Below are 18,427 nucleotides of genomic sequence, written 5' to 3' on the forward strand. Positions count from 1 at the left end.
TAATGTAAATTAAGCAGTTAGTTCCTCTCAGTTCAGGCCAGAATGCAGCAGAAATTGTGGACTTCTGCTTCAGTTTATGGGGTGGCTGAAAGCCAAACTCTGTGCTTTTTTTCTTTTTGCTCCAAAACTGCAAAGTAATATCAGGTGAAAATTTACCTGCAGTAATCAGATTGATCCATTCTATACACTGCCAAATCTACTCTAGAATTCTCTTGTGAAAAGGATGAAGCCTATCCACCAAGGTACTTAGGTGTCAGTATTTTAATTTGCTGTATGTGACTAGCTTCTAAGTGCACTTTATGGAGGGTTATGCTCTTTCCTCGACTGTAGTCTGACTGGTTCTGTAAGGCCCATGTTCTGTGAGATATCAACTACATGCAAATCTGTTTCACCCGATGGAAGTGGAAAATGCACAGCACATCACATGCTCAAACATGTGGACATCAAAGCTTTTGGGAACTCAGGGACTGACCCTGCTCACATTGAATTTAACAGAGGGTGCAGACTGGCTAAAAGAAGCAGAACTGGTACATAACATAGAACAACTTCTGCCGTCTTGCAATGAAAGAAAATTTCACTTCAGATTGGTTTTATGGAGAGTGTATAGCGTCCAGCGCATTTGCAGGCAAAGAAAAGTAATCTCATCTAAAAATTATGAAATACATCATAATTAGGTACCTTTCACGTTGGGATACTTTGATGCAATTGCTTCTCTTTCCCGAGGTAGTGCCTCGCATCTTTTCCCTTCAACACATGTGTTCCTCTCTGCCACAGAGCAATCACCTCCTACAGGAAAGAAGTCTCACAGAGTCACCTGTACTCAAGAGCACCCTGAGAAATGAGAACAATGCAAAGACTCTGCTCTTCTTATAATTACATGAAGTTTATAACGGGAATGAATAAAAATACGCAAAGAATACCACAAAACCAAATAGATGATTCACTAAGGCTCACAAAAAGTTAGATAAACAGTCCACTTCGAAAGCTTTCTATAAATATGGGTATAAAGAGAGATTTCATTCTAGAATTTTTTCTCATCTCTATCCTTTTCTCGGAATGTATGTAGTTATAAATGAAGATATATCTTAAAAGCGATATTCATATATTGTTACTGATTTCCTTGTTTATAGTCTAAATATATTGAGATACTTGCCAGAAATAGCTTATCAAAACAATTTTAATAACAAAAATTTTAAATGTAGAAATGAGAAGAAAAGAATGTTGCCCAAATCTATTTAACAATTTAGGCTGACAAAAACGATCAGTTGAAAAAATGTGACTTCACTTGTCTGTATTATTCAAAATTGAGACAGATTTTCCATTCCCAGTTTTTATCAGCACATCATCCTACTCAAATCTGCTTTACATAGAACAGTATTGTGGGAAACCTCGGCTGGTCCGAGGCATCAGAATACGAGTTTAACATTGACCTTGAGCAGATATCCGTGTACCCTTGAAGAGACTGGGGAGTCCTGAGAAGAGCTAAGTAAAAAGATAAGGGTTGGCAAACGTCCTGGCTTTGACCAGAGCATGAACAGTATGTGATGTGAGCGCGTATCGGGCAAAAGTAGAATGCTGAATATATGCATAGATAAGCACCTGGGTAAAAGAATATAAAAAAGCACTGCTTGTTAAATAAAGAAATTGGATTGCTGCAACTTGATGTCCAGTGTCGTGTCCGTCCCAACAACGACAACTGGTGACCCTGACGTGATTCTAAGGAAGAAGATGACTGGAAATAGTCGTGGGGACGGAGCCCAGTGAAGCTGAGGACAGCGGGCAGAGGTGTTGATGGATCCAGACCATATTTAAGAAGACACCTGTAGTAGTTGAGCCACTGGGGACATGGGAGGGAAGTTAACTAAGGAGGAGCAGACTATACTCTCCACATGGACGCTGTTGTTGAAACGGCAAGGTGTAATCCTCCCTGAAGTGACTTTGTGAAAAATGCTATTGTGGGGAAAAGAATGGGGAGTAGAAGTAACGTCGGTTACAGCATTTAGTATAACGCAATGGACAAAGCTAGGGCAGACTTTGAGGAAGCTACGCGCGGCTCAAAAACGGCTGTTGTTAACTCCGTGGTGACTTTTATTAGAGACATTAAAGAACTTTAAGGAGCAGAGAGATTTAGCAGGAGGGAGTGAACAGCCGTCCACAGCCCCTACGTCGTTTGTCTCTAAACCTTGTGTTGATGATTTAAAAGGGCTGGAGATTGCTGCTTGGGAAAATAAAGGACTGCTCCCGATGAACACAAAAGATAAACAATATAAATATGTATTACCTCACGATCAAGTTGCAAGTGAAGGTGCTAACCGATCGGGATTTTTATTGCCTAGAGACCAAATCAAAAGCAGTGAAGAGGTCCAAAAGACCCCTCCGGAGGAGGTGCTCATGCCTTGTGAACCTCCTAATCCACCCTTCCCTTATCCACCTTTGCCCCCTGAATCGGACAATGAGGAGGAAAGCAATTTGATCGACTTGGGCAATTCTCCTCCAGTTTCTGTCCCTTCTGCCCCACCTCCCCCTTGTCCTTCTCACACTGATGTAAAATCACAAATAGAACAAGGGGGTCCTCTCTGTTGTTCAAAGTATCCCCGAACTTGGGACTTACCACCAGTTCAAGTGACGGTTAAACCCCGAAACCCTGTCCGATTGTGGAGGGAGGTGAAGCAAAAAGCGATGGAATTGGGTGAATGGGACTTGTCAGAGAAAATACCTGTTTCACTTTCTCATGCCGAGTCTCCTAGTACTGAAATTGCCGAGCCTGCTGCTTTTCCTGTAGTATACGATGACCCTGCATCAGGGCAGCCCCATGAACATATGCCCTGTTCCTGGAAAGTGATTCAGGATTTGCAGAAAGCTGTTGCTCAGTACGGCCCTAACTCTCCTGCAGTAATGCAACTCATAAGATTGCTGTCCTTAGAAGCGATGACTCCTTATGATATTCAACACCTCGCTCAGATTATTTTTCAGCCGGTGCAGTTAACAGTTTTTAGAAGCATTTGGCAACAAAGAGCTGAGGCACAAGCTGTGGCTAACTTACAGTTTCCGCAAGGGGACCCTCGCTATGGTAATGGCGCTGAAGTATTAACAGGGACAGGTCAATTTAATAATCCACAGCACCAGGCGCAATGGCCCCCCCTTGTGTTAGAACAAGTGAAGCAAGTAGGAATTGAATCATTAATCCCTACTGCCGAGTTGGCAGAGCCAAAACAGAAATATACCACTATTAAGCAAGGTACTCGTGAAGCATTTCTTCCGCTTGTTGAAAAACTGCAGGCAGCCATTGAGCGACAGGTGTTTGGCACTCACCTCCGTGAGATGCTACTGAAACAGCTAGCCCGAGGTAATGTGGACTGCCAAAAAATAATTGAAGCTTTGCCAGGTGATCCCACCTTAGAGGCAATGAGAACCGCATGTGCTAAAGTTGGGTCTATGGAACATAAAATGACTGCACTTGCAACAGCAATGGCAGCAGTGCGTGAGCAAAGCCTAAAATGTTATGGGTGTGGTCAGTCGGGCCATGTAAAAGCAGAGTGCCCTAGAAAGAAGCCACAGAGAACTGGCCCTCAAAAGCAGAGTACAGGAGGTGCTGCAAGCATGATGTGTCATCGATGTGGAAGAATGGGACATATTGCTAAGCAACGTCACTCAAAATATCACTTTAATGGGAAACCTATACCATCGGGAAACGGCAAGAAGAGCACAAAAGGGTGTGCGCAGACACAAATACCCCGCCTCAACAATCCGTTCCTGGGAGTAGTGCAAGAGCAACCCTCTGTGACAGGCTATCAGGAGAGACAAGGGGGGCAGCCGGGATGGATGTATCCACTGCCGACGCAGTGACAATAAGTACGAAAGAGGTACACAAGGTGCCCCTGGACGCTTGGGGACCAATGGGCAAAGGTTTAAGTGCCTTACTGATAGGAAGATCTCGTACCACCTTACAAGGCCTCATGGTACGTGTTGGAGTGATTGATGCTGATTACACAGGACAAATATGTGCCATGGTATCAACAGCTACACCACCTGTGACTATTGAGAAGGGAACTCGACTTGCTCAGTTAATCCCATTTCAAAGTTGTGTTCCACGAACAAACAATGTTACACGTGGTAATGGTGGTTTTGGCTCTACAGGAAAGCCACAAGTCTATTGGGTGCAAAGAGTATCTAATCAACGCCCACAAATGCATTGTGTTCTTGAACTTAATGATGCCACCCCCAAGAAGATCCGACTGACTGGATTATTAGACACTGGAGCAGATGTGACGATCATCTCTTTATGGGAGTGGCCTGTTGCTTGGCCATTAACCTCCAATGCCTTGGGAGTGGCAGGACTTGGAGGAGTTGCCAACAGTTATATGTCCACTAACCCTATTGTGATTGTAAACTCAGAAGGGCAAAGGGCTACAGTGCGGCCATATGTGACCTCAACTCCTTTAAACCTATGGGGAAGGGACTGCTTAGGCCAATGGGGAGTTCGCATAACTACGGATTTTTAGTCGGGGCCACTGTATTGCAGGGTGTTTCTCAACCCACTTTAGCCCTAAAATGGCTAACAGAAAAACCGGTGTGGGTTGATCAGTGGTCCCTTGGCCAAAAGAAGTTAACGGCCCTGCAGTCTCTGGTAACGGAACAACTTGTTGCAGGACACATAGAGGCCTCACATAGCCCCCCAGTATTTGTTATCAAAAAGAAATCGGGGAAATGGAGATTGTTGCGTGATTTGAGAAAGATTAATGATGTCATGGCAACAATGGGAGCACTACAACCGGGATTACCTTCACCTACTATGATACCTACGGGGTGGGAAATTGTTGTAATAGATTTAAAAAAATTTTTTTTTTACCACCCCTCTGGCAGAACAAGACAAAGAAAAATTTGCATTTACTGTTCCCTCTGTGAATAACATGGAGCCTACCAAAAGGTATCAGTGGAAAGTGTTGCCACAAGGTATGAAAAACTCACCTACAATTTGTCAATGGCCTGTAGCAAAAGCGTTCACCATTTATCTTCACACCCACTGATTAAATTGGGCACACAAATAATCTTTGGCCAAAAAAAAAAAAAAAATCTCAGTCGTGGAAACCCAGTGGAGGGCCCCACGGTGTTCACAGATGGGTCAGGAAAAACTGGAAAAGCTGCCATTGTCTGGAGACAAGGAACACAATGGCGACGTAAGATCGAACATCAGGAAGGTTCGCCCCAAGTCGTAGAACTACAAGCGATGACCATGGTGTTTCAGAGTTTCCCCGGCCCAGTCAACATTGTGACAGATTCAGCTTATGTGGCCGCTCTGGTACAACGTTTAGATAAAGCTGTTTTAGGTAATGTAACTAATGAATTACTGTTTGGTGTATTGAAACTGTCATGGATAACAATGCAGAGGCGACAGCAGGAATATTATGTGATGCACATTAAAAGTCATACCCAGTTACCAGGATTTATTGTAGAAGGCAATGCACAAGCTGATGCTTTAGTGTCTGCAGTGGCCCTGGGACCTGTGCCCAACGTTAAACAGCAAGCGATAGCATCGCATAGTTTTTATCATCAGGGACATCGTGCTTTGAAACGTCACTTTAATCTTAGTAATACTGAAGCCCGCAATATTATTGCGGCCTGCCCCGATTGTCAAGATGAACATGTACCTGTATATTATGGCACCAACCCACGAGGATTACGCGCTTTACAGCTTTGGCAAACTGATGTCACACATATTACTGAATTCGGCCATTTGAAGTATATACATGTATCAATGGATACCTTTTCTTCTGCCCTCGTAGCCACTGCTCACACTGGAGAATCAGCTCGAGATGTCTTACACCATTGGCAGCGTGCATTTTCTGGTTTAGGTGTCCCACAACAGATCAAAACTGATAACGGTCCTGCTTATGTATCGCAAAAGGTAGCTTGTTTTTTACAACTCTGGGGCGTGACACATGTCACAGGCATCCCCCACTCACCCACGGGTCAGAGTATTGTTGAGCGTGCACACGGGACTCTAAAACGCCTTTTACAAAAACAAAAAGGGGGAATGATAGGGGAAACCCCTGAAGCACGATTAACTAAAGCTGTATATGTATTAAACTTTTTGCAGTTTGCTGACGATACTCCTGCTGCGATGCCACCCCTTCTTCGGCACTTTGGTTCCCTTGTGACCCAGGAACGGGTGGGTCCTGGAGCAAAAGTGCTGCTGCGAGACCTCAGGACAGGACAGTGGTTGGGTCCGCATGACTTGATCACGTGGGCAAGAGGTTATGCTTGTGTCTCCACAGATCACGGACCACAGTGGGTGCCGTCCAGGTATATTCGTCCATACCTAAAGTCTACAGACAACGACTCCTCACGTGAACTCACAGGATGAAGGCTTTGCACTTGATCCTGGCATGCGTGACTCTAGTTACTCATGTCTCGGGATTTTGGATGCCCGCACAAGCAAAGACTAATGCGTGGGTCACCCTAGCAAACTTAACGGGCCAGGACACACTTTGTTTGTCAACCTCATCACCAGAAAATCTTTTCTCAACATGTCTGCTGGGACAGCCCTTAGACACCTGGCCTGTGCCGGAGTTAGAGTCTCTGAAGCACTTGACAAAAGGGGGTGATGCAGTTGATAATTGGGATGCCTGGGTACCCTATCTGCAATACAGTAACCTCAAACCACAAGAACTAGAATTACTGGGTTCTGTTAAAATGGATTACTGCTTGTATTTTAATTATAGTGGCAAAAATCAGTCAAACATTCAATGTATTAATTCTAGTCTGATTGTTTATAGAAATGAATCTGCTTGGTGTAACTACACATCAACTAATATCTCTAAATCTACTAATCATCCTCTTAGCTTGCCAGCGGGAATCTTTCTCATTTGTGGACATAGAGCATGGCCTGGTATCCCCTCTCATATAAAAGGGGGACCCTGTAGTTTAGGAAGATTAACCTTACTAACACCAAATACATCTATGATTGTGTAACACTATAGGTGCCCAAAATGAAGTGCTCATGCATTCAAAAATAGCTGCGATGACAATGTACAATTTTGGAACCTGGAGAAATAATCATGGCATCCTTTTTAGGCCCCAGAGTGCCGTCAGCTAAAGCACTTGCTACGCATAACAAGCTTGGGTGTTGGCTGGCTAAGCAATCTAATGCTACATCTTCAGCTTTTAGTAGTTTACTACTAGATGTAGACTCAGACATGCCACACTGCAGAATCGAGCTGCAATAGATTTTCTGTTGCTGGCTCAAGGTCATGGTTGTCAAGATTTTGATGGGATGTGCTGCATGAACTTATCAGACCATTCTCAATCCATTCATGCACGCATACAAGAGTTAATGGAATGAATGAAAAAATTAAAGGAAGAGGATGGGTTCTTCTCTTTTGATCACCTTTTGCAAAACTGGGGACTCTCGGGATGGCTGGTTTCAAAGGTCAAAGCAGGATTAATAATATTGTTGATAGTTGTAGTTGTGCTAATGATGGTGCCATGTCTCATCTCCCTACTGCACAGGGCCCTGGAGCAGGTGATGGAGGCGGCATTTGTAGCACAAATACAAAAAGGGGGAATTGTGGGAAACCTCGGCTGGTCCGAGGGATCAGAATGCAAGTTTAACATTGACCTTGAGCAGATATCCGTGTACCCTTGAAGAGACTGGGGAGTCCTGAGAAGAGCTAAGTAAAAAGATAAGGGTTGGCAAACATCCTGGCTTTGACCAGAGCATGAACAGTGTGTGATGTGAGAGCGTATCGGGCAAAAGTAGAATGCTGAATATATGCATAGATAAGCACCTGGGTAAGAGAATATAAAAAAGCACTGCTTGTTAAATAAAGAAATTGGATTGCTGCAACTTGATGTCCAGTGTCGTGTCCGTCCCAACAACGACACCTCCCCACACGGGAGTTGATGGGAATATTTCCTCAATCCACACTAATGTGTTTTAAGAAACCAGAACCTGTGGAGATCTCTGGGAACCAAGCCGTGGCACCCCACCAGCCACCACCTCCGGGAGAAGACTGCTTGCTGCTGGAGTCCTTTTGGGCTCATCCCTGCTGCAGGCAGAGCCTCCTCGTGCAGATGCAGCAGACACCAAGTCCTCTGCCACACATCAGTGGTGTGAAATCCCTTCTTCGAAGAAGAGGGAGCAAAGCAGACGCGCTCAGGGGTTCACCGGGTTCAGGCTGGAGGCGTTTGCTCAGCAAGGAGCACCCAGGGACGGTGCAGTTGTCAAGCACAGGACGTTTCTCCAGGGCAGACCTCGGGTTTTAGCTAATATTCCTTCATTCCCAGCACTTGGAGTAGGATAACTTCTATTCTCCCAATTGTCACAGAATTGACAAGAGACAAAACAAGCTCCTATTGATACATGGCGTCTGTCACCCCACGAGACCTTAACTCTGCCCCTTTAGCAAAGAAATTCGAACCTGCAGAACAGAAAACTCGGGAGCGACTCCCAGCTCATCCCAGTGCCAAAGGCTGTCCTAGACCAGTAGGAATTCAAAAACAGCTGATTCTTACCAGAGCTTCATGCAGGCGGTGCAAGGCATGCTCGAGGTTGGCTCTTTCCCCTGGCACGATCTTGGAGCCGGTATCCAGGTTTGTTTCGAAGTCTCCCCAGGGCTTCCACACCAGCGACGCTCCCTCTTCTTCCTCTTCCAACCGGGAACTGTCCTGCAGGTCTTGGATCTCCGTCTGAAAGTCGCTGCTCATGTTGACGTATCTGAAATCGATAAGGCAGAGGAGGTGAGGAAGGCAAGTTGGGAACAGCACGATAGCACACACCCGCTTTGAAGGAAGGGACGCGTCAGGTACGGCAGTTATTTCTCAGCACAGCATCACCAACTGCCCTCTAACAACTCCCACAGCCCCGTCTCGGCACCAACAGTGTTACCGTGCTGCCCTTCAAGCCCTTTTGTGCCCCATCAGGCAAGAAAATTGGGTATTTCTTCCTCAAAACCTGATCGAAATGGCAAGATCTACTCCAAGACTGACGGCCAGCAGCAGAAGAGCTGCGACTGCAGGCCAAAAAGAGCGTCAGAATGTTGTGTAGAACACGGGAGTCCGGCAAACAGCATCATGAGGTCAGCCTGAGTGGCAAGCCCAGCCTGGGCTAGCACTGGCCATTTCTGGCCAGCACGGGGGGATCCTCCGGCCAACAAAAACCCTCCGTTACCCTCAGCAGCACTGTGGGGCAGTGGGAGAACTGGTTGAGCCATGGGGAGAAGGACAACAGCAACAACGAGGGCTGGCCGAGCCCCAGCACCAAACCAACCACGCACCCGCTCCTCAGCCCCGTTTCCCCAGGGGTTACGGTTATTCTGACCGCTGGGCCAGAACTCACGGCCCAACTTGGATTTTAGGATTATCCTTCATCAGCCAAAACCCAAAGTCCCCGACCATTCTGCCCGAAAGATATATAAAAAAAAAATCCACTCAAGATAAAAATCTTTCCGCTGAGACCATCCTTTAGCCTCACGGCACTCATCATCGCACACCACCCACTATTCTCTTGGAATTTCCCTGCTTTCAATGAAATCTCTCACTGGACATGTAAGCTGTGGAGATGGACCCTCCGGATCTCCTGGCACAGCTGCCCCTCACCCAGCTCAGAGTCGGCCCCGCAGGGATTGAGCCGTTTGGGGCTTTTTCCAAGCCAAAGCCAGGAGCGGAGCAAAACCCCGGTGGGCTGTTTCCATCCCCTCTGCTACAACAGCAATCCCAAAGGAGAAAGGCACATCCTTTTTCACTTTTCCAGACTTTCATTGGAAGGCAGGAGCCTCTGAACAAAATAGTTTAATCACCGTCAACCATGCTCACATTGCGTAGACTTAACTGCATGTCTAGCAGGGAAATCTCTGCCCCTCATTTAGCGGCAAAAGGTGGGAACTTGAGAAAAATCCCCAGCGGGACATCAACCCCGGCATCATCATGATAGAGCCTGAAATAAGAGAGGCGGTTAAGATCCCTTCTCCTTTGAGCGGCTACGTGAATTGTATCCATTGACAGAAGCATACAAATATTAGTTTCAAAGTTACAGACGTCAATTTTTAACCACAACACCAAAAAAGAATGACCTGCATTAAAACTCCAAACGTGTTTTTCTTCCATACTGTGCTGGAATTTCTGAATAGTCCTGTTTCCTGCATGGAAAAATGCATCGTTTCTGGATAACAAAAGGCAACCTGAGCATTTGGGGAAGGTGAGCTCCAAAGTGCTGCGGATCGATCTTTCCATCCGCAGGAGGAAGACAGCAAAGGCAGTCAAAGCTCCCCAGCACAGCATCCTTACTGCCTGCCTGTTCCTATAGCCCGGGAGATCCTCGGAGCCTTCCCACAGGGAAAGGGAGGAGTGGGCAGACCCCCAGGGCAGGGTGGACCAGGTAACAATTGTCACCACTTTCATTGCTTGCCGAAGAACAATGAAATTCGTCCATCTGAATGAGACAGCAGGTCCCTTCCCTGCCATGGTTCAAGAGCTGGAGGAAAGGCACCTCTCCCAAGGCTGCATTGGGACAGCACTGCTGCACAGAAGGACAGAGAGTATAAAAATCTCTTTATTTCTTCCAGGGCAAAACTTGCTTTCTCACTCAGTAAAGGACAAGCTGGCCGGGCAGGAAGGCGGCACAGCCGTCCAGAGGGCTGTGCGGTCCCTGTGCCCAAGGAAAGCGGCCACTGCGAAAGCAGAGGGAAGGATGTGTCTCATCCGCAGCAGAGAGATCCGAGTCACAGACTCACTCTGCAAAAAAAAGAATTACCATAAAATTAGCTAATGGCTTCCCAAACCTCAATTCAGGGCCTGCCTCTGTGATTATAATGCAATGATGGTCTTAACAGGCAGGCAGCTCACCAGGAACGAGATGGAGAGTGACCCCCGTATTGCCCGGGTAACCTTTCGATGAGGCAAATCCATTAAGGCTCTCTCAAATTGTCGGTTCTTTACCTCCCCACGGGGAACTTGTGGCCTTTTATTGTCATAGTGTGTGACCAGGACAAGCCCGGCCATTCCTCATTCCATCCTTAAAAGCCTTCAGCATTTCACTCGGGTTACCTCCCTGTCCCGCTTCCGTCCCTCAACAATTCTTAGGAGGGAGACTCAGAAATTAGGTCTTGTGGTTCTCACTGAAACACCCATTAATTCATACAACCAAAACCCAGCCAAATGAAAAGGCTATGTTACATCTCAGCCCTGAGGGAAAAGAAATGTGCCCGACGAGGTGCTAAAAGGCGCTCTGGCAGACCTCCACCCCCCCACCCCCACCCCCCAAACTGCAGTTTTCTCTAGAAAACTGATGAGTTTTCTTCCTCTGCGGCCTTAGCGAGGCTGTAGATTTTTCCACCCTGCAGGGAAAGAAACAATCCTCAAAAGCAGATGTTATTCTGCCTGCAAGGAAAGCTTTAAAATAGGCATTCTGCCTTTAACAAAAGAAAAATAAAGGGAACATCTGAGTTTGTTTCTCCATGAAAATAACACTTTGCACTTGCACAGCAAAGCAACACTCATTAACCAATCTCATAAAGCTTCGCAGGCATTAAGAAACACCTGCGTACACCCTGTAAGCACACGTGTAAAGAGGAATCGCCATTTCCACACCGCAACTATATCAAACCGCACTATTTCCCTCACAAGCCGTGATGGAAATGGGCCACGCTCCCATTCCTCAGCTCCAGAGCTCTGGCAATGTCGGGATCATGCCAACCCTCAGCCGCTGCGGGCATCAGTTCTTCCAACCACCCGCTGCAGGGTCAGCGACAGGAATCTGGGAGCAGGAAGGGGATTGTACCACCCAGGCTCCCCCAAATCCCCCGCACTTAAGAGGAATGCAAATCTCAGGCTCCCCTAAGCCACCAGATTTCACATCGTGACTGCCGCAGTAACATCAGAGCAGTTTTTAAGCAGCACCGACAGGGTTTAACCTCCTCGCCTGAGAAATTCCCTGTCCTGAGGGCTGCCGGTCCCCTCGGCCCAACGCAGGAGGCAGCAGCAAACCCCTCCGGAGAGGGCAAGAGGCGCTTGGAATAGTGACATCCAGCTAATAACCAAAAAGCACTTAAACCAACCCCAAACTTTGGAGATATTTAGTCCCCGAGCCAGACGCAGCATGTTGCTCAGTAAGGCACACTTCCACAACTCCCCTTAATTAACTGTGACCTCCAGAGCCTCATCTCTGAAGGCGAGAAAGTCGTTTGGTTGACTCTTGATGTCCCTTTCTGTCCCACAGGCAACGAGACACCAAGTATTTCCACTTGAGAGCACAGTTCCCCTTCCACGGGCACCGAGCTCGCTCTGCAGCTTTGGATTACCACCGACCTTCAATGTAACAAATTCTACCATTCTTCCACCCCTCTTTCTTGGGAAAAGACAGAGGGAACGAGACAACTCCAAACCGCTCTCTTTTATTTGATTTGCAGTGATCGGACAACCCCAGCCCTTCCCGCTGCCTTAGGCTTTGGGAAACAATTCAAGGGTCCTCAGCCACCAGTAAGAAACGAGCTGTTACTCATGGGCGAATCAGTAGAAACACCAGCCCTGATCATTAGGAGAAAGTCTCATTTTTCAGTCATGGATTTTCACGGGTTTTGTTTTCAGGCCACCCAAACAGGGCGCGCTTTTATAGCCATCAGCAATTAAATTCTCTGTCCCCTCCAGAAAAGCCTTTTCCTAAAGGCGCTCTCCTTCCAAGGGCAGACCCACAAAAAGAAGCCCACACTGCTTAATCCATTTCACAGAGAATTTCAAATGCAAACAACAATTAAACAGGATGTATTTTCCCCACTTCAGGGAAAGCCAGTAATACAGACCTTTGCAACATATTTAGCAAATCTATCATTTTAATGCCTTTGCATTTCCCACTTCCAGCTGGAGAGCAGGTTGCAAGGACTCATAACAAAAAACAAACCAACAGAACATATTCCTGTCTAGGGTATAATTTTATGATAGTGAAGTTCCTGCAAAACAGAGGTGTTATGATTGTTACCGTCTTCTTCAGCCTTATCGATTTGAACATCTTTTTACAGGTACAAAGAAACAAGAAACATTTTTGAGGTACCAAAAAACCCCACTTATTCACCTCTGTACCCCAAAGATTTTTCAAGACATGGATTCTGCCACCAATACACAGCTGCTAAATATCCCCGGCTGCTGCCTATCTGTAAAAAAACCTCCAAAATACAAGAGAACGCTGAGCCCGGCGCGCTGACGGTGCTGCCAGGGCTGTGAGTCGGAGCTGGAAGGAGTCGCAGCCCCTGAGGTTGAAATCAGCCCCACGTTTAGGCACAACCCGGGGTTTTAAGCCTCGCTACAAACCAGCCCCCCGCTTTTGAAAAAAAAAAAAAAAACAACAGGGAGATTCACCTCGAAATGAACCACATTCTCGATGCTGAAGGGGCACTGGTCCATAGCCGCCGCCGCCCTTAGGGCCAGTTCCATGGGGCTTCACTTGACCTGGAGCAGAACTTGCGGGCGTGAGGACAATGACTTCCCTAAACAAAACCTAAAAAAAGGAAAAGTTAAATAAAATTAGCTTAACTAAATAAAATATAAATAAATAAATAAATAAATAAATAAATACATAAGTGACTGTCTGCAAAGCCCGTGCAAATACTACAGACATCAGTAATGCAGCTCGGTTACAAATGCGCTAAGCTATAAAGCCACTCTGTGGAGATCTCTAAGTGTCCCGGGGAAGTGTTCGAATCTTACCCAGGAGCGCCCTTCTGGGGGGAAGAGAGGCTCAGGCCGCCGACGGGTACCCGAGACCCGGGCAGGCTGTGAGGGTCACCTCCTCCACTGGTTCACCACGGGGTCTTCCCTCGCCGTGCCATTGGCCAGGGCTGAGCCAATCAGCGGAGCCGGTGTTGGGCTGTCAGTCACAGCCATCCGGGGGCGGGGCCGAGGGGCCCGAGGAGGGGAGGGCCTGAGGGGATACAGAGGGGTGTGGGTCACAGCACCTTGAGTTGGAATTGCCTTCGTGTGTGGGAGAGGAGTCTGTTAATTTAATCTTGTGTGTATAGGCAGGGCCTTGAGAGTGCTACTGTGCTGGCCTCAAGTCTGTGGGTGTCTGCTTTTCTGTGTGTTTGTGACTGACCTTTCTTGTTTCTTTGAGTCAGGAAAATCTTGATATGTACTCCGGAGGGAAGAAAGAAATACAAAGAACTGAGAAAGACAGTGCTGCCAGTCAAAGGTTAGTTCTGGTTTTAAATTGTCTCAATTGTCTTCTAGCCACAAGCCTTGTTAGGAATTCTCGGGCCGCAAGGGGCGCGTGAGCAGCCCCTCCTGAGCGAGCGTGGTGATGGGCAGGGGAGAGGACAGGGCTGTTTGTTCTTGCTGTGAGCAGGGGACAGTGGGTGGAAGCTGCTCTGTGGACATACAGTGAAGAGCTGCCATCATGGTACTTGGTGGGAAGTCCCATGAGGAAGGAGGCTGCGTCAAGAAAGGCCGTATTAACTGCATGTGTGCAGTGACGGAAACAGCTTCAGGGTGCCGAGGCCACTGCTCGTTGTGATTAAGGCAGTGAGTGAGATGGTCCTTGTGGGCGCTTTCCAAGTGCCTCGGAATGGGGCAGGACTGCTCGTAGGGACAGAAAATGCTGTGGCAGTGGTTGAGCTGCTCAGATCTCGACAGTCCTACTCTTGTGGTTTTTCATTCTCCTTAAAAGAGTGGGTGTGTGCTTTTTCACTTGTGCTGGGAAGTGATTAAAAAAGAAAAAAACAAAAACTCTTGAAACTTCCTGTGAAATTAGGGGTGGCTGAGACACATTACATTTCTCACCTCTTTCACTAACTATGCTGCTTTCTCTGAAACTTGTTTGTATCCTTATTCTAAATGGTTTGGCTTCAGTAGAGCCAGGACACCCTAAGATCCAGTTTTGGGGCTGGTCGTCTCTTGTCAGGCAGAGATGTCCACATCGACATCCATGAGTGATGGTTTGGAGATGTTTCAGACCGGTGGTAATGACAGTAGAAGATACTTTGTATTAGCTCTCATATACTTTGTATTATACATAGTATAATACTTTGTTATTATATTATATTATAATACTTTGTATTAGCTGTCAGCTTTCTTTGCAACACAGTGTTTGTGGGTCGCTGACAAGAGGCTCCTGGAGGTGTTGGCTGAGATTCTGTAATGGGAATTCTTTTGTTCTGGGGCTGAAGCCCAAATCGCCGTCTCATGGTGTGCGACTACGTAAGCTCTTCTTAAAAGGGAAGATCATTGCGGTAGCAGGAGAGCCTGTTTGGCAGGTGTAGTAGTTTGGGGACAGAGTGGCATCGTGGGCTGGGCCTTCGGGGGTGGGGGCTGTTTGTGCCCTGAGCCCTTGGCCCGGTGCTCACAGCTGGAACAGGCCCTGCAAAATCCTGCTGGAAGGAGCTAGATGAGGGACCTGTGGCCGAGCCGGGGCAGAGGAAGAACCCCTGGAGCGGCCTGGGGACCTGCGGCAAAGCTGCCTTCAAATCAGCTCTTCCCAGGAGGCACTGAGTGCTGTGGTTCTCCTTCAGGAAGCACGGTACGCACCAAGCACGGCCAGAGCTGTTGCTGTGCCAAGAGAAGACTTCCCGCCATGCTGGGGCTGATGGTGACAGTTCCCACCAGCTGTGCATCTCAGGCAGGTGCTGGTAAGATGCCACAGAGGGGGCACCGCCTGGCTGTCACTTCTCTTGCAGGTTTAAGAGCAGAAGAGAGGCAGGATGGGAGGGTGCATGAGGTGCAAAAGCTCATCAGACAGCTGGTGCAGTAGTGATGAGAGCAGAAGGAGATGCAGGTGATGTGGCTGGGACAATGCTTCTGAGGTACCATCTGCCACACCAACACAGCGACAGCCGGAGATGTTGGGATGTCATGGAGCAGGTGAGAAAGGTGCCTGGGAGAGGGGAGAGCCTGGGGAAGTGGGAGACAGGGATGGAGGGGCAAAATCTTGGGGGTTGGCAGTAAGGGTGCTCCTGCTGTGCAGGTGCTTGTGAGGTCACTGGTGGCTGAGCAGGATTTAAGGCAGGAGAAGGCCCTGGCTTGTGCAGCTGCTTGTGCTGCCACAGCTGGGTGAGTAGGTGATAGTGTAGAAGGTCACACCTGGCTTTTTCATGTGCTTGTGCTGTCCCATGTGCCTGAAGAGGTGCCTGCCTGAAGAGGTGCCTGCCTGAAGAGGTGCCTGCCTGAAGAGGTGCCTGCCTGAGGGCAGGAGCAGGACCTGGCTTGTGCAGCTGCTTGTAATGTCATCTGTGTCTGAGTAGGTGTTAGGGCAGGAGAAGCCTCTGGCTTGTTGTTTCAGGAATTATGCAGCTGCCAGTGAGACTGTGGTAGGAATTTGTGTGTGCCACCTCAACAGGGCTCAGCCCCAGGTTTCCACTCACAGAAGATGAGTCGCCAGTTCGCTGAGTAACTCAGTGGTTTATTTACCCGACACGCAGAGCAGTTCGAGCTGTTGCCTCCAGGGAGGGACCCCTACTGCAGATTGCGCACCCCAATTATACCCTTACAGACAGATTCCCCAGAAAATACCGCCCATCACCCAATGCCCAAGTGCAATTGCTTCATTCTGGTTGGTGGTCTCTTGATTTCTTATTTTTCTTGGACAAATGCCATAGCCTTCAATAGACCTTCCCCCAACACCTTGCTCTATCTTTCCCCAACTTTTATTGCTGAGCATGACGTCCTATGGCGTGGGATATCCCTTTGGTCAGTTGGGGTCAGCTGTCACATCTGTGTCCTCTCCCATCTTCTTGCCCACCCCCAGGCTAGTTGCTGGTGGGTCAGCATGAGAGGCAGAGAAGGCCTTGCTGCTGTGCAAGCCCTGTTCATTGACAGCTAAAACTGCGTTGTGTTATCAGGACTTTTTGGTCACGGATCCAAAATAGGGCACCATTTGGGCTGCTGTGGAGCAAACTAACTCCGTCCCAGGCAAAAGCAGTGCCGTAAAGCCCATCCTACTCCTGCCGCAGCAGCCACACGCAGCGGAGAGGAGTGTTGGAGCACACTGGAGGGGCCGATGCATCCCAGAGGCATTCGATGCCCTCTCTCGTAACTGCCCAGCCGTAGCCCACACCTAAACCCCATCTGCCCGGACGGGCTGCCAGTGGCAGAGACATGCTGGTGCAGGGGGCAGTCGGGATTTTTGGAAAAGGACTGGGGAAAAGGGGGATCGCTGATTCCCAGGACAAGATGGGAAACCTATTTCCTCTCTACCCAGCTGTGCCCCCTCCCTGCAGGTGTCATAACACACCTTCACGTGACGCAGGCTGATGGCACAGGGAGGTCACCCCAGCAAAGCAGCATTGCCAGGACTTCCTGGCAAGGCCTGGGCACTGCTGGGCACTGCTGAGGGGCTCCCTACTGCTTCCCTTCAGATCTGCTGCACAGCCAGGAGCGGGGTCGGGAGGCAGCGGGGCTGTGCTGGGGGACCCTTGCTGACAGGCAGAGCAGGAGCACGTCGGAGAGGAGTTTTGGGCAGGGAGCTGCAAAGAGCATCCCTTTTCCCTGAGCTGAGGGCAAGCAGCAAGCGCGAGGGAGGGCTGCTGCACTGTGGCCGTCAGCTTGGAGCTGAGCTGCTTGTTCCCCATGCATTCCCAAAGTGAGTGCCGTTCTTCTGCAGCCCTCGAGCGAGCGGGTGGCTTGCCAGCTCCTGCTTAGGAGCACGCGTTGTAGGGGCTCAACACTAGGCGTCGAGTCAGGGATCAGTCCGGAAGGGACTGCTTTCTGTTTAACTAATGCTGAGTTTGGGCTGCGTGTGTATTCTCCTGGAGTGACTGGGCATCGTGATCGCATTTCTCTCAGCCAGCCTGCCGTCATTGCCAGCAGAGAGAACCAAGTGCAGATGGAGAGGACACGGAGAGGCAAGTTTTCTGGTGTTGGGGGGAGATTGCCAATAAAAGGCATGCATGGCCCCAAAGGGAGAGGGATGCCACGCCTCACACGACAGCCAGGAGGACTAGTGCTGGGGAGCTGCAGTGGGGTCAGCCCTCTTCAAGCCTGTGTCATCGTTTGCTTTCCAGGTTTAAGTTGCAGCCATGCAGGAGAGCCATCCCCTTTGGACACTGTGGCTGTAGGGACTCTGGAGGTCCCCAGCACGTGCCATATGGTTTTCATGAGCTTGTTTGCCTCATTGCAGGCCTCTGAGTGGGGAAGACGGCAGATGCTGAGTGCACCCCGCATCACTTTGCTTGCCCTTACAGCAGACCTGAGGTGCAGTCCTCTCCCATCTGCCTGAAGGGGCTCAGGGCTCATCCCCCCTTGCCATGGGAAACGGCCCCACCTCCCCCGCTTCTTCTGCCAGCCTGGGAAGCTTTGATCCCAGATGCACACGGGAGGCCAACCTGCCCCGTGCTCATGCCGCCTCCTCCTGGTGTCTCTTTGCAGTGCGCTCCCCCCGTGTCCAGGCAGCTCCCTCAGGACCAAGGAGGCGGGCAGGCAGGAGCCAGCTCCTCCAGCCAGGCCCACCGTG

General features: G+C 48.8%; 1 protein-coding gene across 1 annotated transcript in view; it reads right to left on the bottom strand.

Annotated features, from left to right (window-relative positions):
- The window catches only part of LOC309684907 (E3 ubiquitin-protein ligase TRIM36-like), a gene marked incomplete at both ends in the record, with an annotated part of 84,123 nt that overhangs the window by 8,994 nt on the left and 56,702 nt on the right, over nucleotides 1–18,427 (bottom strand).

The sequence above is a fragment of the Vanellus vanellus genome (genome assembly GCF_965231255.1).
Source record: "Vanellus vanellus genome assembly, contig: HAP1_SCAFFOLD_40, whole genome shotgun sequence".
NCBI lineage: Eukaryota > Metazoa > Chordata > Aves > Charadriiformes > Charadriidae > Vanellus > Vanellus vanellus.